This window comes from Hyaena hyaena, unplaced genomic scaffold (genome assembly GCF_003009895.1).
Source record: "Hyaena hyaena isolate Hyena2069 unplaced genomic scaffold, ASM300989v1 scaffold_289, whole genome shotgun sequence".
Taxonomy (NCBI): Eukaryota; Metazoa; Chordata; class Mammalia; order Carnivora; family Hyaenidae; genus Hyaena; species Hyaena hyaena.
The window spans coordinates 630,928-653,980 of NW_024080920.1; the positions used below are offsets into that span (position 1 = coordinate 630,928).

Here is a 23,053-nt window from a genome sequence, read left to right on the forward strand (position 1 = left end):
AAAAAAAAAAAAAAAAAAAAAAAAAAAAAAAAAAAAAAAAAAAAAAAAAAACGTTTTCAATATGAAGAAGACATTTCATTGGCATACATTCTTTAGGGTCATCAAAATGTACATAAACCACAATACAGTGAGACTTCTAAACCAAAAAAGCAAGAATGTGGTCAGCCTCAACCTTCACATATAATAGACATATATCAGAAATATGTTCTTCTAGGGGCGCCTAGGTGGCTCAGTCAGTTGAGTGTCCGACTTTGGCTCAGATCATGATCTCGTGGTTCATGGGTTCGAGCCCCGCATCGGGCTCTGTGCTGACAACTAGCTCAGAGCCTGGAGCCTGTTTCAGATTCTGTATCTCCCTCTCTCTGACCCTCCCCTGCTCACGCTGTCTCTCTCTCTCTCTCAGAAATAAATTTTAAAAAAAAGGAAGAAAAGAAATATGTTCTTCTAGGTTTCTGTAGAGAAAAACAGTATTTAAACATCCACCAAAGAGAGCCGTGAATATGCTCATAAACAGATATAAAAAATGAGCATTTTCATCTATGTGTCCCTAATATTTATTAATATTTTGGGATATAAGCTGTTTGAAGAAGCAGCTGTTTTTGAGGCATAAATGGCTTGGGAGAGGTTGCATGGGCTTCTGATTTAAAAATAATTTTTATGGGGGGCTTAGGTGGCTCAAGTCAGTTAAGCGTCCGACTTCAGCTCAGGTCATGATCTAGCAGCACTCCATGAGTTCAAGCCCCATGTTGGGCTTTGTGCTGACAGCTCAGAGCTTGGGGCCACTTCAGATTCTGCGTCTCCCTCTCTCTCCACCCCTCCCCCACTCACACTCTATTGGTCTCTATCTCTCAAAAATAAACATTAAAAAAAAGATCATTTTTATTGGCAGTTCCAAGGCACACAGCCATCTGCACCAACTCTCTATTGTACATGTTCAATCAACACTTTTTTAGACCAAAGGCCAAAACCTAAAAAATTATTAATACAATAAAAAATAATTTTGCAAGGGTGCCTGGGTGGCTCAGTCAAACATCCGGCTCTTGGGGACAGCTCATGATCTCATGGTTCATGGGTTCAAGCCCCACATGAGGCTCTGCACTCACAGTGTAGAACCTGCTTGGGATTCTCTCTCCCTCTCTCCCTATATCCCTCCCCCACTCATGCTCTCTCAAAATAAACTTAATTATTATTATTATTATTTTGCAAATGGGGTACTGAGTGGTTCAGTCAGCTAAGCATCCAATTCTTTTAATTTCAGCTCATGATCCCAGGGTTGTGAAATCAAGCCCCACATCAGTCTCTACCATGTGTAATGAGCCTGCTTGGGATTCTTTCTCTCTCTCTTTTGCCCTCTTACCCTCTCCCCTATTCACTCTCTTAAAAATAAGAATAATAATAACTTTGCAAACAACTCCCAGAAGAAGCTAACATCAAACGTTTTTAAAAATTTTCACCAGGGGCACCTGGGTTGCTCAGTGGGTTAAGTGTCTGACTCTTGATTTCAGCTCAGGTCATAATCTCAGGCTCATGAGTCTGAGCTCCATGTCAGGCTCCAGTTTGGAGCTGGCAGTGTGAAGCCTACTTGGGATTCTCGCTCTCTGTCAAAATAGATAAACTTTAAAAAAATAAATAGGGGCACCTGGGTGGCTCAGTCAGTTAAGCATCCAACTTTGGCTCAGGTCATGACCTCGCGGTTTGTGGGTTTGAGCTCCCCCCAAAAGGCTCTGTGCTGACAGCTAGCTCAGAGCCTGAACACTGTCTTCGGATTCTGTGTCTCCCTCTCTCTCTGACCCTCCCTGCTCACGCTCTCTCTCAAAAATGAACATAAAATTTTTTTAATAAAAAAAGTAAAGTGGTCTCACCAACTTTAAATGAATTCTTTTTTTATTTTTTTAAAGTAGCTCCAAGACCAAGATGGGGCTTAAACTTGTGACCCTGAGATAAAGAGTCGCATGTTCTACTGACTGAGCCAGCCAGGCGCCCCTAAATGGATTCTTAATAGCTTTTCTTTAAAAAAAAAAATTACCAAAACACAACTCACAGAATGGGAGAAAAACATATTTGCAAGTGACATCTGATAAGTGGCTTGTATCTAGAATACATAAATAACTCTATAACTCAATAATAAAAAGACAAATAATAATCCAACTAGAAAATGGGCAAAAGAGTATGAAGGGTCAATTATGCAAAGAAGACATACAAATAACCAAGAAGCACATGAGATGATGTTCAACATCATTATTCATTAGTCAGGGAAATGCAAATAAAAAACCCCCCTTCCTATTCCCCATTTTAAGGCATGCATATTATCTGTAACAAAGCAAATCTCTTTTAAAAAACTAGTAAGTGGTGGGGCGCCTGGGTGGCTTAGTCGGTTAAGCGTCCGACTTTCGCTTAGGTCATGATCTTGCGGTTCGTGGGTTCGAGCCCCGCGTCGGGCTCTGTGCTGACTGCCAGCTCGGAGCCTGGAGCCTGTTTCAGTCTGTGACTCCCTCTCTCTCTGACCCTTCTTCTCACGCTGTCTCTCTCTCTCTCTCTCTCTCTCCTAGAAATAAATAAAACATTAAAAAAAAATTAAAAAAAAAAAAGAATACACTAAATTCATATCTGGTCACTTACAATAAAGATTTTTCTAACGTCTGCTATGCAGTAAAACTTCACTGTCTCTCAAGGACCAAAAGGGTCTTAATAGCTATTTGGGTCAATATTTTTTTTCCTGGAATATCTGAAAAAAATCAAGTGAAACAGATAGATAATTTATTGCTATTTATATTTCCTTATAAGCTTCCTATATTTTAATTATTTTTTAGAACACCTTCCTATAATTGAAATGTTTAATTATGGGGAAATGATTAAATCCTGGAACTATTAAAAAAATAGGTGGTAATGCAATTAAAAATGTTTATTAGGGTATGTGGGTAGTTCAGTCGGTTGAGCATCTGACTTTGGCTCAGGTCATGATCTCATGGTCCTTGAGTTCGAGCCCCGCATTGGGCTCTGTGCTGACAGCTCAGAGCCTGGAGCCTGCTTTGGATTCTGTGTCTCTCTTTCTCTCTGCCCCTCCCCAGCTCATGCTCTGTCTCTCAAAAATAAAGTTAAAAAAAAAGTTTATTAAAAGCATAAAATAGAAAATAAGTGTAAGTTTTAAACTGTTTTTAAAAGTTGGACTGAATTACTTTAACTATGTAAAAACTGTACATAAGACTGAAAAAAATGTATTTGCCCCCAAATATAAGTGCTCACAGGGGGGAAAAAATCTTAAGTAATCATAAATTTCCATTAAAATAAATATAAGTGCTTATATTAAAGGAAAAGTATCAATAAGAACAGCATACATTCTTAACTGGCAAACTTTTACACTAATAAAATGTAATCTCCCTGAAGCACCCAGAACTTAAGAGCAATGTTGTTGTTTAAGTTTATTTATTTATGGGGGGGGGGTGGCAGAGAAGGGGAAAGAGAGAATCCCAAGCAGGCTCTGCACTCTGTGCTGAGCCCAAAGTGGGGCACCATCCCAAGAGATCCGGACCAGAGCCAAAATCAAGAGTCGGATGCTTAAATGACCGAGTCACCCAAGCACCCCAACAGCAACATTCTATTTTTGCCAGTTCAGTGCCACTTCTAATGCTACGGAAAGAAAACCTGGTAACTTAAAATTTAAAATGTAACTAATTAGACATCCAAGAGACATCCAAAAAGAGACAGGGAAATAGGTAAAAGGAAGAGAGCTGCATGGAGAAGAGGAGCTCGAGTGCAAGAAACAGAAGAGATGGGATAGGTAATGGAAAAGGGCAAGGTGAGGAGACTAGGGGTAGGAAACCAAGACAATGCAAACAAACATCCTGCCAAAGCACAAGCCCTCTGTTAAAGAGGAGAAACCAAGGGCAACATAATGATGTTCTCATTTTCTTTCTTATATCATGAAATTCCTGTTACATGAAATTACATGTCTATAGTTTCCTAATACATAATGCCAATTTAATATCCCAGTAAGCTATCACAGTCACTTGTTGCATTATACTGCAACAAGAGATGCAATCAGGAATTTCCCAAAATACAAACTAATCCAGAAAATTCTCCAACTTACAGAAAAAGAAAGTTCTGGAAATATCAAATTTCAAAGTCTAAAAACAAATTTAACACCCACACAACTAGCATTCACACCACTAACAATTAGCATTCACACCACTATGTCTATGACAAAAAATCATACATGTAGTTCAAAGCAGCACTCTCAACAATAGCTAAAACATGGAAAGAGCCTAAGTGTCCATCATCGGACGAATGGATCAAGAAGATGTGGTTTATCTATACCATGGAATACTACATGGCAATGAGAAACAATGAAATCTGGCCATGTGTAGCAACATGGATGGACCTTGAGGGTGTTATGCTGAGCGAAATAAGTCAGGTAGAGAAGGACAAATATCATGTTTGCACGTATAGGAGGATTAGGAGGAACTTAACTGAGGAACAAGGGGAAGAAGAAGGGAGGAAATGGTGGGGGAAAGGGAGAGAGGCAAACCATGAGAGACTCTTGAATGCTGACAAAAACTGAGGACTGATGTATATGGGGGGGGGATGGGCATGGAGGAGGGCACTTGTGGGGATGAGCACTGGGTGTTATGTGGAAACCAATTTGACAATAAACTATTTGTAAAAAAATTTTTTTTTAAATCATACATGTAGCAGCCATTAGTTTGTCAATACTAGGCTATACTATATTCATCAGAAAAAAGCTTTATTTTTTTTCACAGATCTCAGAAACATTTTGAAGCCTCAGTTGGTTCAACAGTAAAATAAGTGTAGTAGACTGCATAATCTGCCAACCCTAAACATACCATAAATCTATCATGTAGAATAAAATAAAGCAAAAATATTTGTTTCAAAATTAAATATTTACTACTCAGGATAAGTGACATCATTTACTATACACATAACTTTTAAAAGATGTCTGTATGGCAAAATGAGAAGCTGGCAACCATGTTAATCCCACATCTCCCTTTTTAATGTTAGTGGTCCATGAAACCCAAAAGTCTGGAAACCATTTTCCTATACCACATATAAAATAATCTCAAATGCGTATGGCTATTAAAAAAAAACCCATATCTTTGCATACTTTTTTTTAACTTTTATTTATTTTTGAGAGACAGAGAGAGACAGAGCATGAATGGGAGAGGAGTAGAGACAGAGAGACACAGAATCTGAAGCAGGTTCCAGGCTCTGAGCTGTCAGCACAGAGCCCAATGCCGGGCTCGAACCCACAGACCATGAGATCATGACCCGAGCTGAAGTCAGACGCTTAACCAACTGAGCCACCCAGGTGCCCCTGCATACTTCTTGAGACACAGAAAGAGCTCAACAAAGGTTAGTAAAAATATAACTTAGAGTAAACCACTTGCCAAGTACTCTACCTACCAGTAAACTAGTATACCTATACACAATAATGTAGATTTTTATTTGAATATTAATATAAGACTCTTACTCTTAAATACTGAGAACTGAGGGCTGATAGAGGTGGGGGAGAGGGGAAAGGGGGTGATGGGCATGGAGGAGGGCACCTGCTGGGATGAGCACTGGGCGTTATATGGAAAAACAACTTGACGCTAAACTATAAAGTGTGTGTGTGTGTAAATATATATATACACACACATATATGACTTATTCTGAAGAACATGGTTGTTCTTCTTACATGGCTGTAAGCCCCTTATATCAGCATATTTGCCTTAAGGTGGAAGGCCAACAACAGAGGTCAACTAGTACACAGATTCATACTGAGGAGCATTTCATTAACACCAGTAAGCTTTTCTTTTTGCATTAATTTCTACTTTCAGTTCAGCTGGAATACTGCTTGTTCATTCATATTTGTTCTGAGCACCACTGTTTTACAGAGTCAAAATGGAAAACCTAAATTTGAATCACTAACCTGCAGAAACAAGATCTAATAAGCCCTGCCGTTTTAGAAAAGAGGAGAGTATGTTTGTGTGAACACAGAAACAAATAAGGGTAAGGCATAGTCTTACAACGGTGGTTATATCTGGATGATGGGTTTACAACATGGGCTTCTTGGTTTTTTCTTTTGTGCTATTTGCTTTCCAGGTTTTCTATATGGAGGACATATCACTCAACTGACACACCTAGTAATTGGGAGAAAGAAAAAAATACCTAAGGAGCAAAAGAGAGAAAGAATACCCCAGATACCTATAAGAGGACTAAACAGAAATAACACAGTATGCAACCAATGAAAGATTATGACCTCAGAGAGAGAAAATAAAAAAAGAATAAATCAGTGGTTTCTAAGACCAGTAAGAATACCACACAAATAGTTCTAGGTTATAGACTTCTTGGAGGTATAACAGGTGTTTACTTATTGATAATAAAGGATATAATCCATGATGAAGAGCTAACTTATGAATTGCTCCAAGTAACACTGCATCACCACTTATAAAACAAAAACCAACAGAAGCGCACCTGGGTGGCTAAGTTGGTTAAGCATCCAATTCTTGATCTGGACTCAGGTCATGATCTCATGGTTCATGAGACTGAGCCCCACCTCTGACTCTTCGCTGTGAGTGCAAAGCCTGCCGGAGACCCTGTCTCTCACTCTCTGCCCCTCCCCCACTCACGAGTGCACATTCTCTCAAAATAAACAAACATTAAACAAGGAACACAAAAATTACAGGAAACAGAAGAACCAGGTAGAAATACATAATTAATAAGATAGATATAACTTATATCAAAAGCACCCTGAAAGCAGAATATACCTACAGTACCCACCAAACACTTTACAAACACCTAAGTAAAAATTTAAGCCACAAAAAAAATTCTAATAAATATCCAAAATCAGAACTAGCACATCTGGGGCACCTAGCTCAGTCAGTTAAGCTTATGACCTTGGCTCAGGTTATGATCTCATAGTTGGTGAGCTTGAGCCCCGCATCAGGCTCTCTGCTGTCAGTGCGGAGCCTACTTGAGATCCTCTGTCTGCACCACCTCCACTTGCTCTCTCTCCAAATTGAATAAACATCTTAAAAAATAATAATAATAATAAGAGGGGTCCGGGGTGGCTCAGACAGTTAAGTGTCTGACTCTTGCTTCCATCTCAGGTCATGATCTCACAGTGCAGAGCCTGCTTGGGATTCTCTCTTTAAAGATATAGTACAACATGGGGCGCCTGGGTGGCTTAGTCGGTTAAGCGTCCGACTTTCGCTTAGGTCATGATCTCGCGGTTCGTGGGTTCGGGCCCCGCGTCGGGCTCTGTGCTGACTGCCAGCTCAGAGCCTGGAGCCTGTTTCAGTCTGTGACTCCCTCTCTCTCTGACCCTCCCCTGCTCACGCTGTCTCTCTCTCTCCTAGAAATAAATAAAAAAACATTAAAAAAAANAAAAAAAAAAAAAGATATAGTACAACCAATAGTCAAAACACAAAAAAATTAGAAATCAGTTACATCAAAACACACAAAAAAATCCTAGTACCTAAACTTCTGAACTGTTTCTTTATTAAAGAAGAAACAAAAAATAAAACTGCAGAAAACAATGACAATGAAAATACTGCATTTGAGAATCTACAACATGCAGCTAAAGCAGTAATCAGGAAAATTCACAGCCCATACAAATACTAAAAAGAAAATTCACAGCACAATGACTCAAGATATAAATAACCACCTAAGGAAAACAGAAGAATGGAAATAGTAGGGACATAAGCAGAAAACAATCAATTAAAAACCAGAAAAAGGATCAACTAACAAATAAACCTATGAACTGTAATTTGGAATATAGATAAACCATCCAAATAATTAATTTTAAAAAGAAGTGGAATGCCTGGGTGGCTCAGTTAAGTGTCCGACTTCAGCTCCGGTCATGATCTCACAGTTTGTGAGTTCGAGCCCCACGTCCAGCTATGTGCTGACAGCTCAGAGCCTGGAGCCTGCTTCAGATTCTGTGTCTCCCTCTCTCTCTGCTCCTCCCTATCTCACACTCTGTTTCTCTCTCTCTCTCAAAAAGTAAAATAAAAAAACATTTTAAAAAAAGCAGAGAAATAAATGTACAAAATAGAGGAAATTAAAATAATCTAAAGACACTGCTTTGTTCATCTCTTTGCAAATACAAGTGACAACCTGGATAAAATGGATGATTTTCTAGGAAAGTACTATTTATCAAAACTAACTATAAAAGAGGCAGAAATCTTAAGCAGACAAATAACCACAGAAAAAGCTGTCAACAGACTTTTGCAATCCAAAAGAAACCTAACTGCAATGAGATTTTAATGGTTCCAAAACACAGGAAAAGAAGTTTGTTTGTTTTTTTTTTTTTACAAAGCAAGCACAACATTGATGCTATCAAAGAAAAAAACTACAAAAAAAAAAAACAACCCTCATGTATGCATGGAGATAAAAAAAAAAAAAATCCTCAAAATAAAAATGCAAACCAAATTCCTAAAATGCAAATCCAGGGGCACCTGGGTGGCTTAGTCGGTTTAGCGTCCGACTTTCGCTTAGGTCATGATCTCGCGGTTCGTGGGTTCGAGCCCCGCGTCGGGCTCTGTGCTGACTGCCAGCTTAGAGCCTGGAGCCTGTTTCGGTCTGTGACTCCCTCTCTCTCTGACCCTCCCCTGCTCACGCTGTCTATCTCTCTCTCTCCTAGAAATAAATAAAACATTAAAAAAAATAATAAAATTTAAAAAATAAAATAAAATAAAATAAAATGCAAATCCATTATAGGAATACATCACATCCAAGTGGAAGTTAGCCCATACATTCAGGATACTTCAATACTAGGAACCTGTTAATATACTTCACCATTCATTAATAGATCTAAGAAGAAAAACCATATAGTTATCTCCTTAACATGAGGTTAAAAACAACAACAAAAACAGAGGGTACTTGGGTGGCTCGTCATTGAAGCATCTGACTTTGGCTCTGGTCATGATCTCACGGTTTAGGAGTTCAAGCCCTGCACAGGGCTCTGCACTGACAGTGCCAAGCTTCCTTTGGATCCTCTCTCCCTTTCTGCCCCTCCTCAGCTTGTGAACACACACACTCTCTCTCAAAAATAAACATTAAAAACAAAAACAGGGGCACCTAGGTGGCTCAACTGGTTAAGTGTCCAAACTTTGGTTTTGGCTCAGGTCACGATCTCACAGTTCTTGGGTTCGAGCCCTGCATTAAGATCTGCAATGACAGTGTGAGCCTGCTTGGGATTCTCTCTCCACACCCTCCCCCCAACCCCCTCACCCTCCACCGTTCTTCCTGCATGTGCATGTTCTCTCAATACAACAAAACCATTTCTCTCAATACCAAAGCCAGAGAATGCTCACTAATGGGGAAATAAAGGATTTCCATAAGAACAAGACAAAGATGTCCACTATTACTGTAATTTGGTAACATTATTATTTAAAACTGGATGAAAGAAGTTAAAAGGTATAAAAGGTTAGAAAAGAGGGGCACCTGGCTGGCTCCGTAGGTGAAGTGTGCAGCTCTTGATCTCAGGGTCTTGAGTTTGAGCACCATGTTAGGTCTAGAGATTGCATGAACTTAAAAAATAACTTAGAAAAATGACTGTCTGGGGTGCCTGGGTGGTTCAGTTGGTTAAGCATCTGACTTCAGCTCAGGTCATGATCTCACAGTTCACGAGTTCAAGCCCCGCACTGGGCTCTGTACTGACATCTCGGAGCCAGAAGCCTGCTTCAGATTCTGTGTGCCCCCCTCTCTGCCCCTCCCACAGTAGTGCCCTTATCTCTGTCTTTCAAAAATAAATAAATGTTAAAAAAATTTCTTAAAAGAAAAATGACTTTCCAAGGGAAACCTCAAAACTGAAAAACTATTACAAATAAAAGGGAATACAACAACATGTTTCTAGATACAAAATTAATACAGGCACACTTTGCCTTACTGTGCTTTGCTTTATTGTACTTCATACTGTCTTTGACAGAGTGAAATTTCAAGACTTCAGTGGAAGAAATAAGTGCAGATGTGGAAGAAATAGCAAGAGAAATAGAATTAGAAGTGGAGCCTGAAGATGTGGCTGAATTGCTATAATCTCAGGATAAAACTTTAACGGATGAAGAGTTGCTCCATATGGATGAGCAAAGAAAGTGCTTTCTTGAAATGGAATCTACTCCTGATGGAGATGCTATGAAAACTACTGAAATGACAGGAAAGGATTTAAACTTTTTTTATTAAATTTTTTAAAAATCTTTTATTTATTTCTGAGAGAGAAAGAGACAAGAGACAGCATGAGCCGGGGAGGGTCAGAGAGAAAGAGGGAGACACAATCCGAAACAGGATCCAGTCTCTGAGCTAGCTGTCAGCACAGAGTCAGACGCGGGACTCGGACCCACAGACTGTGAGATCATGACCTGAGCCGAAGTCGGACGCTTAACTAACTGAGCCACCCAGGCGCCCCTCAAAGCTCTTTTTTTAAGTTTACTTATTCTGAGAGAAAGAGCAAGTATGTGTATGTGCAAGTGCAAAAAGGGCAGAGAGAGAGAATCCCAGGCAGGCTCCACACTGATATTGCAGATGCATGGCTCAAACTCATGAATCATGAGATCATGACCTGAACCAAAATCAAGAGTCAGTCACTTAACCAACTAAGCCATCCAGGCTCCCCACAAAGTTCATTTCACATGATTTACTACAACGTGGTTATAGTTGAATATCAATTTGCTAAAATTTAAAAAGCAACTAGATGTACATAAAAAAATAATATTTGTTAAGGTAAATTATTGACCCAATCTGTTTTTGTAAGAACTGCACTTAAGAACTCTAGCTAATTTTTGGGTGGCTCAGTTTGTTAAGTGTCCGACTCTTGATTTCGGCTCAGGTCATGATCTCAGGGTTCATGAAATCAAGTCCTGCGCTGCCCTGCAGTGACAACAGGGAGCCCACCTGAGATTCTCTCTTTCCCTCTCTGTGTCCCTGCCCTGTTCATGCTCTCTCAAAATAAATTAATTAAATTAAACAATTCTCTCTCCCTCTGTTCCTCTTTCTCTAAAAGAAAGAAAGTTTTCTTTCTTCTAAAAGAAAGAAAACTCCAGCTAATTCCAAAATGGGTCAGGAAAAATCCAGACAAGGATTTCCTCAAGTCTGGGTCAACTGTGGGTTCCTCTTAATTCTACAAGCATCTAGCACCATATCTAATCTTTAGCAGGGCAGGCCTTTTCATATCCTCTTGCCCTTAAACTTTCTGAAAATATGATAATTCTATAACTAATATTCCTAACATATAGTTTATAGAAATACAACTAGACAAAACAATGACATTAAAATGAAAAAGAAGGATTTTTGTAATCACCAATAGTCTGAAATCATAGGCCTATGAGACTAACATAATGGAAGAACAGGAAAGTGCTGACAGTTATGAGTTAGAATAGGGAGTCATAACATAAAGCATTAGTTAATTAGAAATTTTTAATCAGTATCTTAACCAGTTCTCAAAAACTCATTTAACATGTTTTTTTCAACATGATTTAGAGTTTAGTAAAAGTACAATGTCACAAGGGCACCTGGCGGGCTCAGTCAATGGAGCATCCAACTCTTGATCTCAGAGTCTTAAGTTTAAGCACCACACTGGGTGTAGAGATTACCTAAAAATAAAAATAAATTTTAAAAATGTAAAAAATACAGGAATCTGGCTGGCTCAGTCAGTAGAGTAAGTGAGTCTTGATCTCAAGACCGTGAGTTCAAGGCCCACATTGGGGCATGGAGCCTAATGTATGTATGTACGCGCACGCGCGCGCGCGTGCGCGTACATACATACAATAAAATGTAAAAAGAAAAAAGGGGCAAATAAAATGTCCCAAAAGGAAATACAGCCACAAACTTCAATTCAATTCTTTTAACTGTGAATTAACATTAGGAAAAAAATAATTTCAAGAAGTAACTAAAGCAAGAAAGTCATCTCCTCCTCAACTCTTTCAAAAATCACATCATGGAACACCTGGGTGGCTCAGTAGGTTAAGCATAGGATTTTAACTCAGGTCATGATCTCATGGTTTGTGAGTTCAATTCCACATCAAGTGAGCTTGAGCCCACATTCAGTGATCTCAAGCCCTGCTTTGGGTGGGCCCAGCTTCTCTCCCTCTCTCTCTCTGCTCCTCATAGGATTCTCTTTTTCTCTCAATCTCTGTTCACTCTCTCTCTCTCTTTCCCTCTCTGCCTCTCACTCACTTGCACCTTCTCACAAACTCTCAAAAAAGAAAAAAATCACATCACAACTCATGCCAGAATTTGAGAGAAAGAACACTCTGGACAGTTAAAAACATGAGTTCTAGTCTTAATTTTTCCATCAATTTGGGATGGTTTAGAGCCTGTCAAAATCTTTGAGGGAAAAAGAAGAATTCAGCACGGCTTCTATAAAAAAAAAAAAAAAAAAAAGGAAGCCTGGAGTAAATGATCTCTGACAACCTTTTCAGAATTAAGGGTCTGGATATATTCTTTTATCACTATGGACTTCAGCAGCTTTTATGCTCTTGTAAGAAAAATACAATACTTCATTCATATACTTAGTTACGAGAGCATATAAACACATGTAATCACTCGTTGAGTCTATGATTCAGTAAGTATACAGAGCCCACACCCACTTTTTAAATGCTTACTATTTAACACTAGTAACTATTTCACTCTACAAGTAGCCAATACAATATAATTGGTTAACTTGTATTTTATACAAAGAAGCTAAACATAATACCATGGGCTACGAATCTGATCCAAGAGAAATAATCACAAACATAATTTTTCTGTTCTTCCAAGTCTTCATACTCAGTGGATTACATCATTCTGTTAGACTCATGTGAAATCTGAATGGTTTTTCCCATGGAAACAAAGAACTAACAGAGCCTTGTTCACCAAACTTGAGAACTTGTACCTCAAAGGGAATATTGTACAGTACCAAGAGAACAAACAATATAAAGATGGCACAACTTCATAGAAGCAGCTGATCCTCCTTCTGATGTATCCTCAGAAGGTCAACAGTAGCCTAATGATAAGTCACAATGCCTACGTCACTCACCTCCCTTCATTTCATCACGCATTTTATCATCTTATGTGATCCCAAGAAGGGGGAGTACAGGACAGTAAGATACTTTGAGAGAGAGACCACATTCACATAATTGCTCTATTTTATTATTAGTTATTTTTGTTAATTTCTTACTGTGCCTAATTTAGAAATTAAAATTGATCGTACATGGCCAGGTACATAGGGCACCTGCCTGGCTCTGTTGGTAGAGCATGTAACTCTTGATCACAGGGTTGTCAGTTTGAGCTCAATGCTGGGTGTAGAGATAACTTAAAAAATATTTTTTAAATGAATAAATAAAATTGATCATACATACATATAAGAAAAACCTTACTACAGATCTTCTTCAACTTATGATAAAGTTATATCTCAATTTCATAAATTGAAAAAAAATCCTAAGTCCTTAGTAGGTTAATACACCTAACCTACTAAACACCATAGTTTAGTTCAACCTACCTTAAATGTGCTCACAACACTTACATTAGCATACACTTGGGCAAAATAATCTAACACAAAGTCTATTTTATAATCAAGTGTTCAATACTGCATGTAATTTATTGAATACTGTATTGAAAGTGAAAACAGCTGTATAGATACAAAATGCTTATAAGTGTATCAGTTGTTTACCCTCATGATCACATGGCTGACTCAGCATCATAAGAGAGTATCATACCATAACCTGGGAAAAGATCACAATTCAAAATTCGAAGTATGACTTCTATTGAATACATATTGCTTTCACATCACAAAGCCAAATTACTGTAATCAAATCATTACAAGTTGGAGACCATCTGTATATAAAGAGTTCACTACTATCCAGTTTCAGGCATCCACTGCGGGTCATAGAACATATCCCCTTGAGGATAAGGTGGGGGGAACTACCGTACACAGCAGAATCTTCCTTCTATATTTTACAACTGAGAAACCTTAATCTGAAATAATATTTAATAAAAAGACATAAAAAACACACAGATCTTTTCATTAATCTTAGGTGCTTTGTATGTATCTATCAAAATGGGTTGTAACTTCTATCAATAACAAAACATATTCTTACTAACTGAAAAGATTAATGTAAAAAATTAAATGGTACAGTGGAGTGAATCTAGGAAGGGTATTATAAGGATTAAGTAAGATAATATAATACACGGGGCACCTCAGTGGCTCAGTCGGTTAAGCGTTTGACTTCGGCTCAGGTCATGATCTCACCATTTGTGGGTCTGAGCTCCGTGTTGGGCTCTGTGCTAACAACTCAGAGCCTGAAGCCTGCTTCAGATTCTGTGTCTCCCTTTCTCTCTGCTCCACCCCTGCTCATGCTCTCTCTCTCTCTGAAAAATGAATAACATTAAAAAAATTTTTTAACTCAAAAAAAAAATTTTTTTTAGCTCATTTTTAATGTTTTTTTATTTTTAAGACAGAGAGAGAGCATGAGCATGGGAGGGGCAGAGAGAGAGGGAGACACAGAATCTGAAGCAGGCTCCAGGCTCTGAGCTGTCAGCACAGAGCCCAATGTGGTGCTCGAATCCACGAGCTGTGAGATCATGACCTGAGCCAAAGTCAGACGCTTAACCGACTGAGCCACCCAGGAGCCCCTATTTTTTTTTTTAAGTTTGTTTATTTTGAGTTTGTTTATTTTGAGAGAGAGTGTGCATGTGAGCAGGGGAGGGGCATAAAGAAAGGAAGACAGAATGCCAAGCAGGCTCTGCACTGCCAGCATAAAACCCGACTTGAGACTTGAACCCACAACTCAGATCATGACCTGAGTTGAAACCAAGAGCCAGACACTTAACCAACTGAGCCATTCAGGTGCCCCTGAAACTCGTTTATTTTTATATTGACTTATGACTTTCAGGCAATCAAATGTAAAATTCTTTATAAAGGTTAAAGATATGATTTCAGCATACTTACGTACTAAATCTTTTGCAACTCCCCTGGAAAATATCAAAACTCTACCATCCTTCAAAGAATAAGAAAATATTCACTAAGTTACTTCTCCCACCATCACATGAAGTTGAGAAAAGTTTTAAAAAGAATGAGGATACTGGCCTATACTAATTTAGACTAAAAAAAGAAAATCACAGCACATTACTAAAACTTTAACATAGTGGACCATTTCCATTTTACAAAATATATACATAGTACTACCTTTTCATATTCATGTTGAATAGAGATATAAATTCTACCAGGTTACTGGAACAAAGTTACTTAGTAATAATATCCCAGTAATGCCTGGGTGATAGGTAGGTAGGTAGGTAGGTAGGTAGGTAGACAAAACAGGCAAACCTCTGTGTCTTTAAAAGAAAAAAAAAAAAAAGGCACCTAAGTGGCTCAGTAGGAAGCATCCAACTTTGGCTCAGGTCATGATCACAGTTCAGGAGTTTGAGCCCGAATTGGGCTCTGTGCTGACAGCTCAGGGCCTAGAGTCTGGTTGAGATTCTGTGTCTCCCTCTCTCTCTCTCTGCCCCTCCCCAACTCATGCTCTGTCTCTGTCTCTCAAAAATAAACATTAAAAAAAAATTTTTTTAAGAAAGTTCAACATGTGAACTATATGTAATATAGAATTACTTCGAATATAAATGTAAGCATAAACCTTAAAATTTTTCACCTCCCGATACATTTTTGTCAACTGCGTATCGCAATGCACAAATTATCTATGTACAAACCAGCTAAATTACCTATAATGTAAGTAGTGTATATGATTTTCAGGAAAATGGGAAATACTGGCACCAAAAGCAACACAGTTTGGAAACCTGCTTGTAGCACAACAAAGCCATAGTTGATCAGACCCACTTTAAAAATCAGAACACCACTGACTTCAAATAAGAAAGCATCAATTCTGGGGCGCCTGGGTGGCTTAGTCGGTTAAGCATCCGACTTTCGCTTAGGTCATGATCTCGCGGTTCGTGGGTTTGAGCCCCGCGTCGGGCTCTGTGCTGACTGCCAGTTCAGAGCCTGGAGCCTGTTTCAGTCTGTGACTCCCTCTCTCTCTGACCCTCCCCTGCTCACGCTGTCTCTCTCTCTCTCTCTCCTAAAAAAAAAAAAAAAAAAAAAAAAAAAAAAGAAAGCATCAATTCTGAGGTGCTTAGGTGGCTCAGCTGGTTGAGCACCCAACTCTTGATTTCAGCTAAGGTCATAATCTCATGGTTCATGAGATCAAGCCCTGAATTGAGCCCGGTTGCGAATCTCTCTGCCCCTCCCCCACTCACGCTGGTGAGAGCTCTCTCTACTCTCTGTCAAAAATTAATAAATACAGGGTGCCTGGGTGGCTCAGTCGCTTAAGCATCTGACTCTTGACTTCAGCTCAGGTCATAACCTCATGGTTCACGAGTTGAAGGCCCATACTAGTATCTCAGCTGTCAGTGCAGAACCCACTTCAGATCCACTGTCCTTCTCTCTCTCTTCAGCCCCCCATCCATGCACAAGCACTCGCAAAAATAAATGGATAAAACCTTAAATCCTGAGTCCAAGCCCCATAACAGGCTACACCCTGACAGCAGAGGCCTGCTTGGGTTTCTCTCTCTCCCTATCTCCTTCTGCTCCTCCCCCACTCACTCTTTCTCTCAAAACACATACATAATATTTTAAAAAAGAAAGCACCAGGGGCACCTAGGTGGCTCAGTCAGTTAGGTGGCCAACTTCGGCTCAGGTCATGATTTCACAGTTCATCAGGTCATGATCTCACTGTTCATCAGTTCAAGCCCAGAGTCAGGCTGTGTGCTGACAACTCAGAGCCTAAAGCCTGCTTCGGATTCTCTGTCTTCCTCTTTCTCTCTCTCTGTCCCTTCCCCTCTTGTGCTCTCTCTCTCAAAAATAAATAATAAACATTTAAAAAAAAAAAAAAAGCACCAATTCATTTCTAAATAACTAACAGGGGTATACCTGGTAGCTCCATCAGTTGAATGAATGACTTCTGATTTCAGCTCAGGCCAGGATCCCAGGGTTGTGGGATCAAGCCCCAAGTCAGGCACCATGCTGAGCATTGAGGCTGCTTAAGATTCTCTCTCTTCAGGGTGCCTGGGTGGCTCAGTCGGTTAAGTGGCCAACTTCGGCTCAAGGCATGATCTTGCAGTTCATGAGTTCGAGCCCCACGTTAGGCTCTGTGCTGACAGCTCAGAGCTTGCTTCAGTTTCTGCGTCTCCCACTCACTGCCCCTCCCAAACTCACACTCGGTCAGTCTCTCTCTCTCAAAAGTAAATAAACATTTAATAAATGTTTAACTTAAAAAAAAAAAAAAAAAAGATTCTCTTGCTCCTTTCTCTCTCTCTCTGGTTCTGCCCCACTTGGACACACACACTCTCTCTCTCAAAATAAATTAACAGGTGCCTGGGTGGCTCAGTTGATTAAGTGTCCAACATTGGCTCAGGTCCAACATAATCTCATGGTTCGTGAGTTCAAGGCCTGCACTAGGGTCTCTAATGTCAATGTAGAGCCTGCTTCAGATCTACTGTCCCCCTCTCTCTCTGCCCCGCTCCCTCCCCACACATGCAAAAGCACTTGGCCTCTCAAAAATAAATGGATAGACCTTAAAAAAAAAAAACAAAAACAAAAGAGAAAAATAAAATCTAAAGGTGATTTTTTACAAAGGTCAATTAAATTGATAAACCCGCTGGGCAAGGCTTATTAGAAGGAAAAAAAAGAAAGAAAACTACTGCTATCAGGAATGAGAGGGACCATACAGATCCTACAAAGATTAAAACAAGTACCATGGGGCACCTGGGTGGCTCAGTCGGTTAAGCGTCTGACTTCGGCTCAGGTCATGATCCACGGTTCGTGGGTTCGAGCCCCGCATCAGGCTCTGTGCTGACAGCCAGCTCAGAGCCTGGAGCCTGTTTCGGATTCTGTGTCTCCCTCTCTCTTTGACCCTCCCCTGCTCACGCTGTCACTGTCTCTCTGTCTCTCTCTCTCAGAAATAAATAAAAAACATTAAAAAAAAATTAAAACAGGATACCATATCAAAACAATTTTATGCCAAGTCTGGCAATTTGGCTGAAATGAACCAATTTCTTAAAAACCACAAACTGCCCCAAAGATCACTTCAGAAGAAACAGAAATAGCCCTATACCTATTAAAGAAATTAGATTCGTAATTTAAAACCTCATCATAAAGAAAACTCATGGGGTACCTGAGTGGCTCAGTCAGTTAAGCGTCCAACTTTAGCTTAGGTCATGATCTCACAATTCACGGGCTCGAGCCCTGTATCAGGCACTGTGCTGACAGCTCAGAGCCTGGAGCCTACTTCAGATTCTGTGTTTCCCTTTCTCTCTCTGCCCCTCCCCAGCTTGTGCTGTCTCTCTCCCTCTCTCAAAAATAAATAAAACACTTAAAAAAAAAAAAAAAAAAACCCACCACTCAGGACCCAGATTGTTTTACTGGTGAAATTTTCCAAGCACTTGAGGAAAAAAATACCAATTCTGCACAAATGCTTCCAGAAAACTGATGAGAAAAGAGTACATCCCAACTCCTATAAGAATTATGAAAACATTACCTTGACACCAAAACAGCCAAAGATATTATAAGAAGAGAAAATTATAGAATATCCCTCATGAACATAAATGCAGAAATTCTCAACAAAATTTTAGCAACTCAAACCTAAGAATATATAAAGACAATAATATATATAGCATGATGAAGTAGGGTTTTTCCCAGGAATGCAAGATTGGTTAAAATATCTTAAAAAAAAAAAAATCTATGAAATTAACAAACTAAAAAAGAAAAACTATGATTGTTCTTAATAAGCACAGAAAGACCAAAACTGAAAAAATTTAATACTCATTCCTAAAAAAAAAAAAAACTTTCAGCAAACTAAGAATAAAAAGGAACTTCATCAATTTGATAAAGGGCACCTATTAAAAAAAAAAAAAAAAAACCTTACAGTTAACATCATACCTAACATTAAAAGATATTTTCCTGGGGCGCCTGGGTGGCTTAGTCGGTTAAGCGTCCGACTTTCGCTTAGGTCATGATCTCGCGGTTCGTGGGTTCGAGCCCCGCGTCGGGCTCTGTGCTGACTGCTAAGCGCTCAGAGCCTGGAGCCTGCATCACATTCTATGTCTCCCTCTCCCTCTGCCCCTCCCCAGCTTGTGCTGTCTCTCTCCCTCTCTCAAAAATAAATAAAACACTTAAAAAAAAAAAAAAAAGATTTAAAACACACTTTTAAAAAAAAAAAAAAAAAAAAAAAAAAAAAAAAAAAAGATATTTTCCTTAAGTTCAGGAAAGGATGAAGGCAAGGATGTCCACTTTCATCACATCTATTTAGCATTGTATTAGAGGTTCTAGCCAGTGCAATAAGACAAGAAAAATAAGTAAAAGGCATCCAGATTGGAAAAAGACAAGTTTTACTTGTCTTTTTTTTTTTAATTTTTTTTTTTTTTTTTTTTTTTATTTATGAGAGAGAGAGAGAGACAGCGTGAGCAGGGGAGGGTCAGAGAGAGAGGGAGAAACAGACTCTGAAACAGGCTCCAGGCTCTGAGCTGGCAGTCAGCACAGAGCCTGACGCGGGGATCGAACCCACGAACAGCGAGATCATGACCTAAGCGAAAGTCGGACGCTTAACCAACTAAGCCACCCAGGTGCCCCAAGTTTTACTTGTCTTTATTCATAGACAGCATGGTCTGTAGAAAATCTACTGGAATCTACAAAAGAGTACTAAAATACAATAGTTTAGCAAGATTGGAGACTCTAAGATCAATACATAACAGTCAACTGCATGTTTATTTTATTTATTTATTAGAGAGAGAGAAAGCTTGGCAGGGGGGTGGCCAAAGGAGGAAGGGGGGGGAGCAAGGGGGAGAGGGATGAAGTAGGGAGAAGGGAGGAGGGGGAGAAAAGGGATGAGGGGGAGAGAAAGGGGGTAGAGGGGGAAGGGGGTAGAGGAGGGGGAGAGAGAAAGGGGAGAAGGGGGGAGAAAGGGGAGAAGGGGGGATAAAGGAGGAGGGGGGGAAAGAGGCGATAGAAGGGGAAAGAAGAGAGAGAGGGGGGAGAGAGGGGGAGACGGGGGGAGACAGGGGGGAGCGGGGGAGAGAGAGTAAAGGGGGGGAGGGGGGAAAGAGAAGGGAAGGGAGAGAGAGAGGGAGGGAGGAAGAATTTAATAAGCAGGCTCCACACTCAGCATGGAGCCTGATACGGGGCTTGATCGCACAACCCTGGGATCATGACCTAACCCAAAATCAAGAGACAGATGCTCAACAGAATAAGTAACCCAGGCACCCCTGAACTTATTATTTTAAAAATGTTTGTAGGGGTACCTGGTTGGCTCTGTCAGTACAGCATGTGACTCCTGATCTTAGGGTTGTGAGTTCAAGTGTGTAGAGCCTACTTAAAAAAATAGAAAACTTTTTAAATTGTAAAATAAATAAAAATGTAGACACGAGGACACTATCAATGAGCATCCCTAGCACCCAAATTTTGACCTCTTGGTATCACTTCTGTGTTAATTCTTAGAGAAATGGTCATTTTCACATGTACAGAAATAATCTGTAAGATTAACCAGTGCCATCTATTGTGTATGAAAGAAATCTTTCAAATATTTTTTTTAACATTTATGTTTTTTTTGAGAGAAAGAGCACAAGTGGGGGACAGGCAGAGAGAGAGGAAGACACAGAATCCAAAGCAGGCTCTAGGCTCTGAGCTGTCAGCACAAAGTCTGGTGCAGGGCTTGAACCCAGGAACTGTGAGATCATGACCTGAGCCAAAGTCAGACGCCCAACCAACTGAGCCATCTGGGCACCGCTATATTTCAAAGACTTATAGTTCATGGGGTGCCCAAGTGGCTCAGGCAGAAGAGCCTGGGGTTGTGAGTTCAAGCCCCATGTTGGGTGTAGAGATTACTTAAATAAAACTTTTTTAAAAATTATAGTTCAGGGGCGCCTGGGTGGCTTAGTCGGTTAAGCGTCCGACTTTCGCTTAGGTCATGATCTCGCGGTTCGTGGGTTTGAGCCCTGCGTTGGGCTCTGTGCTGACTGCCAGCTCAGAGCCTGGACCTGTTTCAGAGTCTGTGACTCCCTCTCTCTCTCTGACCCTCCCCTGTTCACGCTGTCTCTCTCTCTCTCTCCAAGAAATAAATAAAACATTGAAAAATAATAATAAAATAAAAAATAAAAATTATAGTTCATATCAAAAAGCTACCAACCTGAAATGGTTAGGGTTGATCGAAGATGAAACAACTTGTGCATCAAAAAGAATAACTACAGGCAAACATGAGACTCCTGGATCTCAGGGTTGTGGGTTCAAGCCCCATACCAGGTATAGAGATAAAATTTTTTTTGAAATTACTTACAAACAAAATCTTAAGGAAAAAAACATGTCTATAATTATTTCAAACACATGGTTTAAATCCCCAAGTTTATGATAATAATCAAAGAAAAGATCCTTAGAAAACCAACAGTCAAAAAAAATTAAAACCCCAAAAATAGCCTACTATAAGAGATGACTATTACACTTTTTGCTTTGAAATTGGTAATTAGAAAAAAAAAAAGATTCATCCTTTTAATTTTTTTTATTGTTTTTAATTCCAGTATAGTTAACATAGTATTATATCAGTTTCAGGTGTACAATATAGTGACTCCACAATTCTATACATTAGTCAGTGCTCATCATGGTCATATACTCATTTACTCCTTTCAATAGGAACTAAACTTTAGCATAAGCCTGCTACTGAGGAAAAGCTCTTTAGAAAAGAACAATACTACATAATATAAATATGACAAAAAACAGCACGATGCTACAATCTCACAACTTCTAATTAAGTAACTGATTCAAGTATCATCAGTGAATTCTAAACTATTAAGATTTATAGGAAATTTTGGGGTGCCTGGGTGGCGTAGTCGGTTAAGCGTCCGACTTTCGCTTAGGTCATGATCTCGCGGTTCGTGGGTTCGAGCCCCGCGTCGGGCTCTGTGCTGACTGCCAGCTCAGAGCCTGGAGCCTGTTTCAGTCTGTGACTCCCTCTCTCTCTGACCCTCCCCTGCTCACACTGTCTCTCTCTCTCCTAGAAATAAATAAAACATTAAAAAAAAAAAGATTTACAGGAAATTTTATAAGAGAAGGAACAGACTGACACCATCTGAACACAATTAGAATCACTAAAAGTAGGACAACCATTCATTAATATACCTCCTGGTGTGATGCAAACAGAAGTACAGAGCACTACCTATGTCAAAAAATAAAAATAAAAGGGCACCTGGGTGGCTCAGTCAGTTAAGCATCCAACTTCAGCTCAGGTCATGATCTCACAATTCATGGGTTCGAGCCCTGCCTCAGGCTCGGTGCTGACAGCTCAGAGCCTGGAGCCTGCTTTGGATTCTGTGTCTCTCTCTGTTCCTCCCCTGCTCATGCTCTGTCTCTCTCTGCCTCTCAAAAATAAACAAACATTAAAAAAAATTTTGTAAGCAAAAGATTTAAATAAATGGATAAAAATAAAAAACATGAACTAAATCAAGTTTACAATCATTAGATTCCATATAAATATGAACCTTATCTGAACTGTGAAAGGAACAAACTGCCTGTAAAGTAACATTTTTTAAGACAATAAGAGAAACTTGAATATGAATGACATTATATTAAGGAGTTACTAATTGTTCCATGTGATAATAGCATGATGGTTATGTTTTTAAAAGAAAACCTTACCAAAGGTTCATAACAACGTATTTACAAGAAAGTTTCAGGTTTGCTTCAAAATACTTCAGGCACTAGGGCACCTGGCTGGCTCAGTTCATAGAACATGCAATTCTTGATCTCAGGGTCATGAGTTCAAGCCCCATGTTGAGATAGAGATTACTCAAAACAAAACATAAAAAACTTACAAAAAATAGCATGTCTGGCAGAAAAGGTTTCCTAACTATGATACAAAAAGCACAAATCATAAAAAACTGAACAATTCAATTCATTAAAATGATGAACTTTTCTAATACCAAAGGACTATCAAAAGATGGGTCACAAATTGAAAACAGATATTAGTAGCCCATAAGTTAAAAGTAATTAGTACACAAAATTACATATATAAAGAAGTCTTTAATGTTTTATTATTTATTTCTGAGATAGAGA

General features: G+C 39.3%; 1 protein-coding gene across 3 annotated transcripts in view; it reads right to left on the bottom strand.

Annotated features, from left to right (window-relative positions):
• The window catches only part of UBAP1 (ubiquitin associated protein 1), a 61,104-nt gene that overhangs the window by 33,243 nt on the left and 4,808 nt on the right, over nt 1-23,053 (bottom strand). Inside the window, exon 1 of one of the 3 annotated variants that reach the window (XM_039247043.1) lies at nt 14,222-14,244. The exons of the other annotated variants lie outside the window; for them this stretch is intronic. The gene's annotated coding sequence lies outside the window, so the exon portion shown is untranslated. Of the gene's footprint in view, nt 1-14,221; nt 14,245-23,053 lie in introns of those variants that run through there. 3 annotated transcript variants of the gene reach the window in all.